At 46.9% G+C, this 13,833-nt stretch overlaps 1 non-coding gene and 1 pseudogene across 1 annotated transcript; both read right to left on the bottom strand.

The window, feature by feature from the left end:
• Positions 1-10,985: 10,985 nt before the first annotated feature.
• Positions 10,986-11,889, bottom strand: LOC119816087 (annotated as a pseudogene).
• Positions 11,890-13,501: 1,612 nt separating this feature from the next.
• Positions 13,502-13,608, bottom strand: LOC119818069. The gene has a single exon (XR_005285991.1). It is a non-coding gene; the product is annotated as a U6 spliceosomal RNA (small nuclear RNA).
• Positions 13,609-13,833: the final 225 nt, after the last annotated feature.

Raw genomic sequence — 13,833 nt, 5'->3', positions numbered from 1 at the left:
GAGCACTTCCCCATCCCCAGGTGGCCCCTGCAGAACCTGGGCACACAGAGGTGCTCCAGCCTGCACTCCTCTCTCCCTTCCTGACTTTGACCCATTCCAGCCTTCCTGGGCCCCCAACAGTGATGTCCCTTATTGTCAACAAAAAGGTTAGAATGTCAAGTCCCCAAGAAACCCTGGACAACTATCACTCAGTACCTTGGTTCCTCCCAGCACTTCTGACCACACCTCCTACGGAAAGCTCTGCAGCCCAGAGGCTGGTCTTCCCTTCCCATCCCTTCCTACATAAGTCAGCCTTTTTGGCCACACTCGCTCTTGGTTCTTCTCTTTCTCTAGGCTCCTGGCTGACTCACTCTAGGCTTCTTGGTCCTCAGCCCCTCATCTTTCTCTCTTCTCTTCCTCTCTTGCTTCCCCTCCTACCCCATGACCCAGTTCAGTCTGTACACTTCCAGGTTCCTCTGGCTGAATTCTCCCTCATATCTGCAACGAAGCTCTTCTCCTCGACCACACCTAGGAGCAGTTCCATCTTTGTTTTAATCCCTCTGGTGCTCAAACCCAGAGTGGCAGGCATGAGAGCGCTTCCAAAGGACCTGACCTCCCTGAGCCACGCTGCTGATTTAACCGTTTGTTTCGGCTGACTTCTGTCAGCCACCATATTCAACTCTAAAATCTAGAGTCTGCCTCTGCAGCTTCTTCCCCCATCTACTCTATATAGTAAGTCTTAAAATGTTTAGAGTTTTAACAAAGAGGATCTCACTAGCCAACCAGTTGAACCAGTGCTCTCCAGATTCAATGTGTTATGTGATTTTTCTTGGGGAGATATGAAGAAAGATTTGTCACCCTACATATGGCACCAATGACAAACTAAAGAAATGATTGTACCCACATCTAACTTGGCAAGCCAATGAGGGTTTTTGGTTTCTTCCAGAAGTCTCGGTGAGGAGTTACAGGAACAGTGATAAAAAAAAGGTTACCCAGCCTGGGTGACAGTCTACAAGAGCTAAAACCCTGGGGCTCTACTCTCTCTCTCTGTCTCTCTGTCTCTCTGTCTCTCTGTTTCTCTCTCTCTCTCTCTCTCTCTCTCTCTCTCTCTCTCTCTCTCTCTCTCTCTCTCTCTCTCTCTCTCTCTCTCCTCAGCAGTCTTTATCACTTACATAACTTTGGAGAAGCTGAGGCCCTGTGAATCATGTAGGTTGTTTACTTTTTGTCTTCATGAGCCTCCCTTCAGGATGGAAATGTTTTAACTTGGAGAGTATTTAGTATTTTATCTCCAGTGTTTATCTCATTTATTCTGCACCCTCCACAACATTCTCTGAACCTTAGAGAAAGATGGAGATGCGATTCATTGCTATGCTACATTTCACACATTTTCAGGACCATTGCCAGTGGTTGTGAGTCTCTTTGGCACATCATTATTGGTAAAAGCAAGTGTTCTTTTTCCATGACCAATTGAGTCTGATAACAATTACCCCTGGGTGCAAACACAAATGTTCAGAAGGCAATTTGACAAAACACCAGTTTAACAAAGCAACAGCAGTGGCTTTACCACTAAGGCCTATGACCTCCCCAGTCACAAGCTCTAGTCCTGGCTTACAGTACTAGTTGGGAGTTGCCTCCCTTGGAACAAACCTTACATGCCATTAGAAAGCAGTTGGTTGCACCCATGACAGTCACGGCATTACTGTACAAGCAGGCATGTCTTGCCTGATATGCTGTACTCCCAGGACTGTTGGTGACAATTCTCACTTGGTAACATGTATAACACCCTCCAGCAAAGTCAGCAAGGAGGGAGCTTCCAGCTTTGTCCTGCCCTGGTTTCTCTGTGTTTTGTATCCAAAGCATGTGGGATCTTCAGCAATGGGGTCTTACTGTCTAGTCCTAACTAATACTAGTGGCAATAACCTTTATTCTTTGTGAGACTTTGGGGGTTTCCACAGCCACAACTCACAAGAATGTAACCCATGCTTGCATCTGGGATTTTTACCCAACAATCTTATGACTCCTGGAAACATCTTTTTCCGTTTATGGAGGGTGTCTTCATTTAAAATTCTTATGTGTTATCTTTATAGTTTTTATAGATATTTTTGCAAATCTGTAAGGCATTCACATATATCCAGGTGTCCCAACTTCATTTCTGTTGCTAAAATACCATGACAAAAAGCAACATAGGGAAGGAAAGGGTTTATCTGGCTTACAGTCGAGTTACAGCTTATTGTTTGGGGACATCGAGGCACAGACTTAATGCATCACATCCCGATCAAGAGCAGCAAGAATGAGTAAGTGGCTCAGGACCAGCCTGGGGAATGCTGTGGAAAGCAAGCTGCACATAAGGCTGGGATAGATGGCTCGGTCTCTTTCTTTCTCTCTCTCTCTGACTGTGTATGTGTGTGCAGGGGTGGGGAGAAAGAGAGAGAGAGAGAGAGAGAGAGAGAGAGAGAGAGAGAGAGAGAGAGAGAGAGAGAGAGAGAGACTCCCAGAGAGGCCTGGGGCGACAGCAGTGAGTAGAATGTTTGCCCTGCAAGTCTGACAACCCGTATTCAGATCCCTAGAACCCAGGTAACTCCAGAGGCAGAAGCCATGGCTATAATCCAAATCAACCTTCCACAAGATGGAGGTAGAGACAGAAGAATCCCTGGAAGCTCCCTGGAAGCTTCCTGGTAGCTAGCCTGTCCCTCAGATGGGGTGAATAAGAGACCTTGCCTCGGACCTGAGGTTATCATTTTATCTCTACACACATGCTATGGCAACACACACACACACACACACACACACACACAATTGATACAGGACTGGGGCAGTAAGAGGACCTGGGATCCCTTCCCAATAGCTGCTCTGGAGAGAAGTCACCCTCTCCCTCCAGAGATGCCCTGATCTCTTAGGATGAGGGTCCCATTTCCCAACACTGCCACCCAGTGAGTGGCACTCACCCGCTCTGGAGAGACTTTATCTTTTCACGAGGGAAGAAGCGTCAAGACCACACCCAGAGAGCCAATCTCTGCAGGCTGTGGACCCTGCTCCTCCTCTCACAGACTGCTTTGCTCTGCCTTGCGTTTCTCCTTCAGGAAGTAGGTGGTGGGAGTTCAGGGCACGTCAACTTCATCTGAGCATTGCCAGTCCTCACTTTAGCTACTTCCCCCTTCGGCCATTGCTTCTTGTTTTTCAGAGGCAGCCCTGCCCCACTGTGCATCGCCAGCAATGGGGTGGAGATCTGATCAGGGGATGGGACCTGGATAAACCAGGCCCAGGCATGGGCTTACAGCAATGGTTCTCAACCTTCCTAATGCTGCAATCCTTTAATTCAGTTCCTCATATTGTGGTGACCCCCAAATATAAATTTTTTAATTGCTACTTCATAACTATAATTTTGCAACTGTTATGAATCATAATGTAAATATCTGATATGCAGGTTGTCTTACATATGACCCCTTGGGGGTTGCGACCCACAGGCTGAGAACCACTGTGTTAGAGGCTCACTATGAAGCTCTCTCCTTCACTAAGCTGTGGGGGTGCAGATGAGTGGTCAGCCCTGAAACAGAAAAGCTCTGCTGGTGAAGAAAACCAGGGGGAGGGGGCAGCAGGTTGGACAGAGGAGAGAGCAAGCAAAAATCTAGATGATGTCCTGCAGACCCTGGACCTGTCAGGTCTCAGAGCCAGTTACTCCAGGCCTAATGTGGTCCCTGACCCTCTGTGTGTGTGTGTGTGTGTGTGTGTGTGTGTGTGTGTGTATGTTTGTGCAGAAGCTAGTGTGAGCTGGTTCTCTGTTGCTGAAAGAGTGACTGCAAACTGCTCCACCACCAGTGGAGCCTGTGTGAGATGCTAAGTAGGTCCTTGCACAGTCAGTGCAGTCAGCTGCTCCAGAGGCCTTTGTCTTCCAGTACTTGAACTGGGAAGCTGTCTTTCTCCCTTTATTACTGTTTGACCCTCACAGCAGCCAGCATCATCAGGTGCTTTGGCATCTCCCTAAGTGGCTTGTGCTTTTTAATTGGCTGCCTGGAGAGCTTGTTAAGAAATCGGTAGGGAAGGATGCTGGGCTTGATTAGCTATGCCTGTCATGGGTACCATACATATAGGGCAGATTCCTGTGCTATAACCTCCCAATGCTGTGAGTCACTCTTTGCCTGGCATTATCTGGGCTCCCTCAATAGAAGGTAGTTTTCCTGAGTTTCCAAAGCTGATTTCTCAGATTGATGCCACTTACCAGCCTGACTGAGAAGTTGGAGGTAGAAAGATATGTAGCTCACCTGCTGACCCAGCCAGATGCTCACCTGCAGACCCAGCCAGATGCTCACCTGATGACCCAACCAGATGCTCACCTGCTGACCCAGCCAGATGCTCACCTGATGACCGAGGCAGATGCTCACCTCCTGACTGAGCCAGATGCTCTGCCGCCTTGTCCCTGGCAGATGTTATCTGTGTCCTGAGTTTGTGTCCCTGTAAGAGGTTATTCTTACTAACTCTTAGTTATTCACTGGGGCCTTGCACCGATGTTCTCTTTGCCTCCTGTTGCAGTAACATCGAAGGCTCATTAAGGGAATGCTGTTGCCTGCTAGCCAAAAGAATAAAATCTACTTGTAGATAGAGACATGGCACTGTCTCCGCACTTGAGAGTTAATCCAGTTGGCCAAGGGACTACCCCTCAGGAAGGCAGGGTCGTATTAATTCATGCTAAAGAGATAGACAGAACAACTATCCCTTTATTAAGGTAGTCCTTTCCAGAATTCCTCCCCAGAATACAGTTGCTTATAGAGTAGTCATACAATATCCTAGTCTGCCAGATTTCCTGAATCCCTCAGAAAAGCACAAGGTTCCTTTTCTTCCTTTCGTCTCCTTTCTGTGCGTACCCCCTAACACTTTGGGCTTCACTTTTCTGCTAGGCTCCCCTCCCCACCACATGGGTGCTTGCCTGTTCACCAAGCTGTTGACCTCCATGCCGGCCTAACTCAAACAGAATGGCTTTCCCCATGAGCATCCTCTGGGAAGCTTCTGAGATTTAAAGCTTGTGTGTCCGGGGTTTTTCTTCTAAATTCTAATAAATTGCTTTTAAGTTTCCTTTTGAGTTTATTGTTAAATCTTTTGTTAATGAGACTATGAACCCCAAGTGGAGACTGATTTCCTGATAACATGTGATGGCCACAAAGGGATACCCCAAAACTTCCAGCAACACTTCCTCTCTGACAGAGCAGTTTAGAGCCCCCACTTGGGATAAGTCTTACTGTCCTGGGTTTCTGTCCCCACTAGGCTGTGATCGATTTCTTCACCATTTATTATCAAGCAAAATCTGTGCACAAATATTAAAGGACAAAAGGGGGACCTCAACTGAGTCATAAGCAGCTGCTTACACCCATGGTCGCTCATGCTTCTCTCCAAAAGGCCTGCTATCCCAAATGAAAACCCCGCTTCTTGGGCCAAAACACTCCTCTCAATTGGCTAGGGAACCTGTGTCAGATTTCCCGCCACAAGGCTGTGTGTCCTGTTCTGCTTTGGTCCTGCCCTGGCACCAGGCTTATGACTTGGTGCAGCCCAGGTGTTCTGTCAATGCTTCCTGAACCGACAAGGTGATGATTCCTTTACAGAGACCCAGGCAGCTGAGGAGCCAAGGAAAAGGATGCTCTCTTTGCTACAGGACTCCTCTGACTGTCTGATCCTTGGCCAGAGGTGGCCTTGTCTCTAGACCAGTCTTCTCCTCTGCCAGGCCAAGGACACTGCGGTCAATTAGAGGTAGTGTTGACTGGCTAAAGCCTGTTTTTCTCGGCACTTCCTGCAGATTGGACTGGGTGTGCTAAATGCATAATGAACCTGCTAAACTCTCTAATGCACTTGCAATTCTTATTGATTCCCTTGATGATTACATATAATTTGCTGAGCTGATTTGGCTGTGTGACTTGAAAGACATTTGGGAAAAAATCTCTGTGATTTGTCACTCAGCTCACCCCGGACTTTAAAATGAAGGCAGGAACACATTAAGAAAACAGTCATGGTTGTGACCTGCATCACTTTTGATGGATGGCCCATATTCAATGAAACAAAAAAATTGTACTGAATTCCATTCATGTGCCAGACCTCATGGGAGCAACTGGGGTTTCACTGTTGGATAGGAGTGTGCTTCTGGCATCGAAGTGCTCAGAATTGGGGTTGGGAGTGGGGGCTGGGGGAGGAGCGGTGGGTAGGCAAGCCCACAAGCGCTTACAAGTCAGAGAACAAGGACACAGGGGAGCAGTTAAACTCATTTGTTTTTCCGTGAAATGTCACATTTACCAACTACTTGTCTTCCTCAGAGCCCTGCTTAAGGGTCCGTAGGTCCGTCCACGCCCCGCCCGCCCTGCTTCAGTGTCTGACACGTTGAATCAGCCACTCAACAGAGGCTTGGGCTTCAGGGGGATACTGTGTTTGAATATGAAATGTCCCCCACAGGCTCCCTGGACTTGGTCCCCTGCTGGTGGCTCTGTTTGAGAAAATTATCAACCTTTAGGAGGTGGAGCCTCACTAGAGGTAGTAGGTCAGACTTTGAGGTCTTATCTCCTGGTCCCACTTCCAGTGAGTGGAGGCCACGTGAACCCGCCTTCCTGCCCATGTCATCCCGCCTTCCCTTCTTGCTGCCATGTCTTTACCGCCGCGGTGAGTTGGATCCTTTTTGGAACTGTAAGTTCAAATCAGCCGTCCTGTTCGTAAGTTGCTCTTGTCAGGGATTTCCTTCCAGCAACAGAAAAAGAAGCTGGGACAGATGGTGACCTTTGAGTTGGTGCCTGAGTCGGACTTGCAGCTGGTTCTGAGCGGGACTCTCGGGGGAATCAGTCAGAGCAGCAGGAGCCAGCTGTTGTTCTCACCTCCCACCTTCCTCGAGTTATCCTTCCAGACCTCCCTGTCCCATCCTCCCTTCACCCCAAATGGTCCAGGTAGAGCCAGGTATGTGCCCGCCAAAAAACCTTCACCCCAACAAACCCCTGTGTGTCTTCTAAGAACAGCAGGCAACCAAAATTAACGGGCCTCATCTGGTGCTTTCCTTCTGGAATCTCAGCCTTAAGTCCTGTCCAGGGTTGCTAAACACAAACTTTTGAGATCCTTGAAGCAGAAGAATTTATCGAGCTGTTAGTAATGTTTACAAAAAAAAAAGAACTGGGTACCAAGTCAAGTTTTGGCCAAGTCCAGTAACAAGGCTAAAAAGATGGAAGGCTGGAGAAGGGCCCACGACATCCAGAACTACTGGAGGGAAGACCTGTGTGTCTCCTGCACTGGCAGAAGAGAGGGGTAGAGGCATGAGCACTCTGTGGCGTGGGCTGGGGAGGAAGGTCAGCTTGTATGTGCCTGCTGAGTTAGGGCTTCTTGTGGCTGAGCAGTGTTTTAGCTCCCATTCTGGAATCTCACATGGCCTTTTGTTCTTTTTGGTCCTCAGGACAACTTTCTCTCTCCTCCCCTTCATCCCCACCACCCTTGTAATCAAAGTTAAAATACCTCAGAAGTTTTCTCTTATTAAGGTCTACGGGCAACTCAGTAGTTGAAGCTAGCTTCATAGACCAGAACCCCAAAGTGAAACACTGGGGGATGCTTCTCCTCTCCCAACCCCTCCTGGGAAAACTGGATCCATGCTCATTCCCCAGTCAGGTCCTGTGTGCACATCCAAAACATGGATATCTATTCCTATTGTCCTGTCCCCAGCCTCTTTCCCATCTCAGCAAAAGACGTTCTCGTTTATCCTTTTGGTTAAACACTTTATCACCTGCCCCCCCTTTTTAATTCTCATTCTACCTGGCTGTTATGCTTTGAATATAGCTTGTCTTCTCTAAAGATCATGTTGGAGTTTTAGCCCCATGGTGAGACATTAAGAAGATAATCTCATCTGAGAAAATGCCTCCATAAGAGAGTGGGAAAGCCTGTGTGACATCTTCTTGATTAATGATTAGTGTGGGAGGACCCAGCCTATGGTGGTTTGAATAAGAAAAATCCCCAAAAGCTCATATATTTGAGGCTTAGTCACCAGGAAGTGTCACTATTTGAAAGGATTAGAAGGATTAGGAAGGGTAGCCTTATTGGAGAAAGTGTTCCTGCCTTGACTTCTTCAGCAATGGGATCACCAGAGAGGTCTTGGATCCCAATTAGTAGAGTTTAGACATTAACAGATGCTGAGGGCTTGAGGCATTTTCAGCAGAGAACATCCCATCTACATCCTCGTGGATGGGGAGTGACCTCTACTTCCATGGTTTGTTCTATTCTTTCTCTTTCTCTGCTTGCTCAGTGTTATCTCCATTCTCAGACCTCATGTCACAGGATGGCTGCACTGGCTCTAGCTTATTGATGTTCCTTCTTATTCTCCTCTAGATGGGAAGAGCTGTAGTACATGTCTTAAATTCTTAAATTGCTCTCTATGGGCCAGGTTCTCCACCCCAGCCCACTCATGGTGAGAAATACTCTAGAATATTCTTTTATGTTGTGTGGATATATGTCACTATGATTGGTTTGATAAAGAAGCTGACTGGCCAGTAGCTGAACAGGAAGAGATTGAATGGGAGATCCAGACTAGGAGGATGTTGGGAAAAAGGAGGGTAGACTCTGGATCCAGACACAGAGAAAGCAGAAGATAAACATGGCATGCTAAAAAAAAAAAAAAAAGAAAGAAAGAAAAAAGGTACAACCACGTGGCAGAGCATAGATCAGAAATATGGGTTAATTTAAAATGTATGAGCTAGCTAGTAACAAGCCTGAGCTATTGGCCAAGCATTTATAATTAATATTGAGTCTCTGTGTCGGTTATTTAGGAGTGGTTCCCAGGACAGGAAAACTCCACCTACAGGTGCAAATGTCTCTGGAAGCAAAGCAGAATTCACCAGAAGCAAAAGCATTGGCAAGGCAGGGGGAGAGCTGCCTGGGAGGAGACTTGGTAAGTCCATTAATGATTATTTACTTGCAATCTGCATATAACTCTTCTTTGAGCAGTGGTGGTGGCAGCAGCTTGTCTGTTTCTGGTGGAGGCCTCTGTGCTAGGACAAGTGAGAGTGGTAACTGAGGCAAAGGAGTTGCCCAGGAGGGGTTTGGTGGTGAGACCAGAGTTCCCAGTCCTCAGAAGGTCAAGTTTTGTGTTGGAATTTGCTTCCTGGGTGACCTAAACATGCACTTATTTCTCTGCCTCATCCCTTATCTCAGGAGTACAAGAAAAGTTTCCCTCCAAGGGCTGGAGAACTTGGGCAGTCCTTGGCCCATGGTTACAGCTCCACACATAGTAACAGAGCAGCTCTGATGATTCCTTCCATACACAATAGACTCAGTTGTAAGTGCATCATTGGTTCATAAAGCTTATGAAGAAGAGAAGAAAGCAGTCATATCACATGCAGAAAAGAGCCTGGATTTGTCAGCGTGAAACACATCCCTTCAAACTGCAGAATGGAGAAGGGAGTAGTGCAGAAGTGGTCAGCAGGAAGGCACAGACCATGGGCTTCTGGGCTGTTAGTAGGCATCGGATGGGTCAGCTATTCAAAGGCTCCCACACCCCATGACTTCCCAGGCTTGTCCTTTCTGTGCCTATGTCCCTATTGACTCTCCAGTCTCTGGAGTTCAAAATCACATTTTTTTTCTTCATCACACAGGGAAAAAATGACCCACTTATCTGCCTTCAGGGGAAACATCCATATTTCATTCTTGCCCCTAACTGGAGCTCCTCTACTGGTTTCCTTCCATCCCACTTTCCCATGCCAGGCTTCAGTGCTGCTGGAATCAGCCTGTAATTTTCATTCTGTAGCCTCTTCCCCTTTGGGTGATTACCACTCTCCCCATGTAATTACCAGCCTCCCTAAATAGAATTTTAATGGCCGTAAGACATTTCATTGTGTGTCTTGGATTGTTGTATTTAATCATTTGCTATTTTTTGAACCTCCAGAGGTTTCCAGGTTGTCACTAGGGGCTGATCACTTATCAATGACTCATTTTTCTGTGGAAACTTACTTCACATCTCTGATAACATCAGGAGGACATAATCTGGGATGCAGAAATGCTGCAATAAAGGTCAAGACCTGTTTTAGGCTCTTCAAAAGAGTGTCAACGCTGTAGTTTTGCAGATAAATGTCAGGCCTGTTGGGAATATTGTATGCACGTAGCTGTACTTGCAGAAGCATGAATGTGCACACGTTCAGCCTTTGCAGAAATGCCTGTGCACACATGTAGCATCTTCTATGAGCCATTGCTAATATTGGAAATATCTGACCTTTGTAACTAGGGAAACAACCCTTTAAGTCCCCCAGGTTGGTGTCAGAGGAGTCTAAGGAGGCTTAAATGGCTGTCATTAAATAATAGCTTCTGGCTGTAACACCAGACTAAAATCTAATCTTAGCTTCTCTCTGAAATCAGACAAAGCTGTGACTTGAAAGTATGATGTGACCCCAGGCCACTCCTTCCCCTTAGGCACAGCTCCACATCCCTTTTCTGGCTTTCCTGGTCCTTAAACACCTCTCAGGGGCACGAGAGAGAACATGTGGAACATGAGAGTCAACAGCTGAAGGGCTTAAGTCTTTATACAAGCTTTCGCGTGTGAAAATCAGTCTGTATTCAGAGATGTGCACACTATACACAGTACAGATAGGCAGCTTGCTGAACAATATTCCATGGAGCATCTTGAGTACCAACTCCCAGACTAGCAAATCAAATAGAGGCCAGTGATTCAGAAGGCTTTCTGCTGCCCTTGATAGTGTAGTTCTCTGGATACTACTAAAGAGAGGGATGGTCCCCATGCTTGTCTTCATGGTTTCATGAGGATGATGCTCCAGGACAATGTCGCTTAGCGAGGGTATGTATCATCTTGTTTTCAACTCCCTTAGCTCTAAAATATGTGCTTCACATTTATCCATTGTCCCATAACATTTTCAATATATGTTATTATACTATTTTTAAAAGTTAAGCTTCATTAGAGCACAGCCATGGCTCCTCCCCTCCCCTTCTCCTGAGAAGCTATTATCTCCGTGCTTCTCAAGTTGAACTGGCTGAGTTGGTGGCTTTGAGGGGATTACTCAGAGACCAAATCCCATGTCCTCATCTGACCTCTCTGATGCCTCCTTGCCTTCAGTCTTGGCTGGGGCTGCAGGAGCTACAGGAACAGCAGTGGTGGTGACAGCCATGGGGGCAGCAGCCAAGAGTGCAGATGGATCAGTCAAGAAGGCCCTGACCTTTTGAGCAAGTGGGAAGGTGTCCTCAGTCTCTACAGACAGGACCTGCTTGCACCCACCGATGATAGAGCGTGGCACAATAGTTGGGTGACCAATCTGCAGAGACACACTGGCAGCATTTCAGACGCCCTCCGGGAATCCAGAGTTTGGAGTCTGTTCTGTTGTATCATGCACTTCCGGGCTGTAGATGCTGTCATCAGCTGAATGATCAGCCCAGAGAAGAAGCTCGGTAGTGCATGCGGCAGCATGGCTTTGTGGGTTCTCACTTTTTCTCTCTTTACCAGCTCACAGCACTTAGAGTGTCAGCAGTCCCCTGGAGATTTTAGAGGTGAGACCTAAAGGCCTGGAAGAAAGAGGTCTGCTCCCTACCCAGACTAGTGCGACTAGTGTTCTTGCTGGCACAGTGACCTCACACAGGGTGATGGCACCAGCATGGACAGAAGCCTGCACTTTACTGCTGAACAGTGTGTTCCTGATCTCGGTGAGGTCCTCACTGATGAACACAAAGCCCACATTCCCCAGCTATGAGGCAGCAGTTTCTCCAGAGCTGGGAAGCTTACAGATGCCCCCAAAGCTGTGCACATCCTGGGCTTCTTTCTCGTCAGTACCATAACCTTCCTTCCCAGAGACATGCTGATCTGCTTGGAGTTCACATCGTCTGCTCCCACAATGAAGCATTTTGGATAATCCTCTCAAAGATCCTAAGGAAGTAGGTAGACTTCCAGGTCACTCTGTTTTCCTTGGGCATCACGGCAGTGTCTCAGGGATTGTCACATAGGGTTTAAAGACGATGTCACTCTAACGACGATGCCTGCCGAGAAATCTTTTCTATTTTCTCTATGGCAGTTTCCTTGCCTCACGGTGGCAGTGACTGATTCCAGTAGTGACTGTAGGACCCTCAACGCCCGAACGTACCCGTTCCTCTGTACCTCTGAGTTCCATATCTGAGGTCTTAAGACCAGGAAACTCGGGAAGGAAAGCCATCTGTGCAGGTCACAGACTTCTTTCCTTCCCATTGTCTCCTGAACAACGCAGCAGGAAGAGCTCCCACCGCGTTGGCATTGCACTAGGTATCCTAAACAATCCAGAGATGACTCAGAGTCTATAAGTGGAGGTAGGCGGCTCTATGCAAACCCTATACCATTTTATATGAGGGACCGGCATCCTGCAGTGCAGGCATCTGCTGGGGATCCTGGCGCCAGTCCCCATGGGACAAATGTACACGCTCTTGGCCTTTGTGTCAGAGTTTGTTGACCGGGGCACTCTGCAGTTGATGGGCAGTTGAGTTGCTTTCCACTTTGAAGGTGTCCCCAACAATTCCTTTAGCACCTGTCAATACCTTTCTCTGATACAGTTGCTCAAGACTTTCCTGTGGTGCACTCAAGACAGAGCGATTCATAAGTCCAAAGCAATCGAGCCTGATTACATTCTCCATGTCTGAGAGTTCTTGATGCTGCACATCGTCCTAGCGCCCACGTGTGGCCAGTCAGGAATAGTTTTGTGAAGTGTTAATTGAGAACTAGAATCTCACTTTCATTTACTCTCTACTAAGTAATAACGGTGAACATTGAATATTTTGTGCATTTGTTGATTGGTTTTTTGGGGAGAGGTTGGCCGGGAGACTCTTGCTGTTTCTCCTCCTGTGAGTTTCTTGTTATTTACAGAGTCTTTGTTTGGCTATTTGTCCTGTGAACATTTGCCAGAATTCAAGTAGAGCCATGTACGTAAAACTCTAATAAAAAAAACTCCCAAAGAAACAAAGTCAGAAAGCTGGAATCTCTCATAGATACACCTGTCGGCAAGAACAATGACAAGTGACTTGGGGGGGGGGGGGGGCTGCAGAGACCTCTACAGCATGACAGAGGAAATGCTTCTGCAAGGTCAGATGCCTAGCAGTTGCCTGTCTGGGGGGGACTGGCACTACCTGTGAGTGACCCATGCCTCTGAGGGTGACGGCTTTATATGACCTTTTACAAGTCCCCTTTGTCTTCCACTGCTCTGGGAACGCGTCCTCCTGAGTTTTCCCTGCATGTGCCTTCAGTCTTTGGAGACTACCCACTTGTTATTTAGGTTGGCAGCCTTTCTACGCTTGATTCATAGGACTCCTTTCCAATATTCTGCTCAGCAATGTTCCGCAAGGACCTTCCCCTACCTGTCACTACCCACTACACTGTCGTTGATCATTTTCACTTAGCAGGTTTGGATTTTAATCAAATCAACTCTTTCCCCTGTGCTTTGTGCCTTTTAAATTTCTAAAATTGAAAATAGATTTTTCATACAGTATATTCTGATTACAGTTTTCCCTCCAACTTCTCCCACTTTTTTTCATTTTTTTTTTTTAAAAAAAAACTTTTCCATTTAAAAATACGAAATGCTTCATGAATTTGCATGCCATTCTTGCCCAGGGTCCGTGCTTATCTTCTCTGTATCGTTCCAGTTTTCTTGTATGCGCTGCTGAAGCAAACACTTCTTTCTCCTCTGATCTGAATAATCAAAAATTACTTCTTATCTGGACATAAAAAGAATTTTCCTCCAATGTCTTCAAGTCATTCTCTGCTGGATTCCAGTGACAGCTTGTTCATTCCTTGGGCAGTTTTGTGAGGTGAAGCTTTCTGTTCTCTGCTGAGGTCAGGAACTGAGGGAGTCAGTGAGTTCCTTGGGGTTAATCGCTGAGAATGACAAAATGGGGAGA

Source organism: Arvicola amphibius, chromosome 6 (genome assembly GCF_903992535.2).
Source record: "Arvicola amphibius chromosome 6, mArvAmp1.2, whole genome shotgun sequence".
Classification (NCBI taxonomy): Eukaryota; Metazoa; Chordata; class Mammalia; order Rodentia; family Cricetidae; genus Arvicola; species Arvicola amphibius.
The sequence above is the reverse complement of the archived record's forward strand: the minus strand, read 5'-3'. Positions and strand labels throughout refer to the sequence as shown.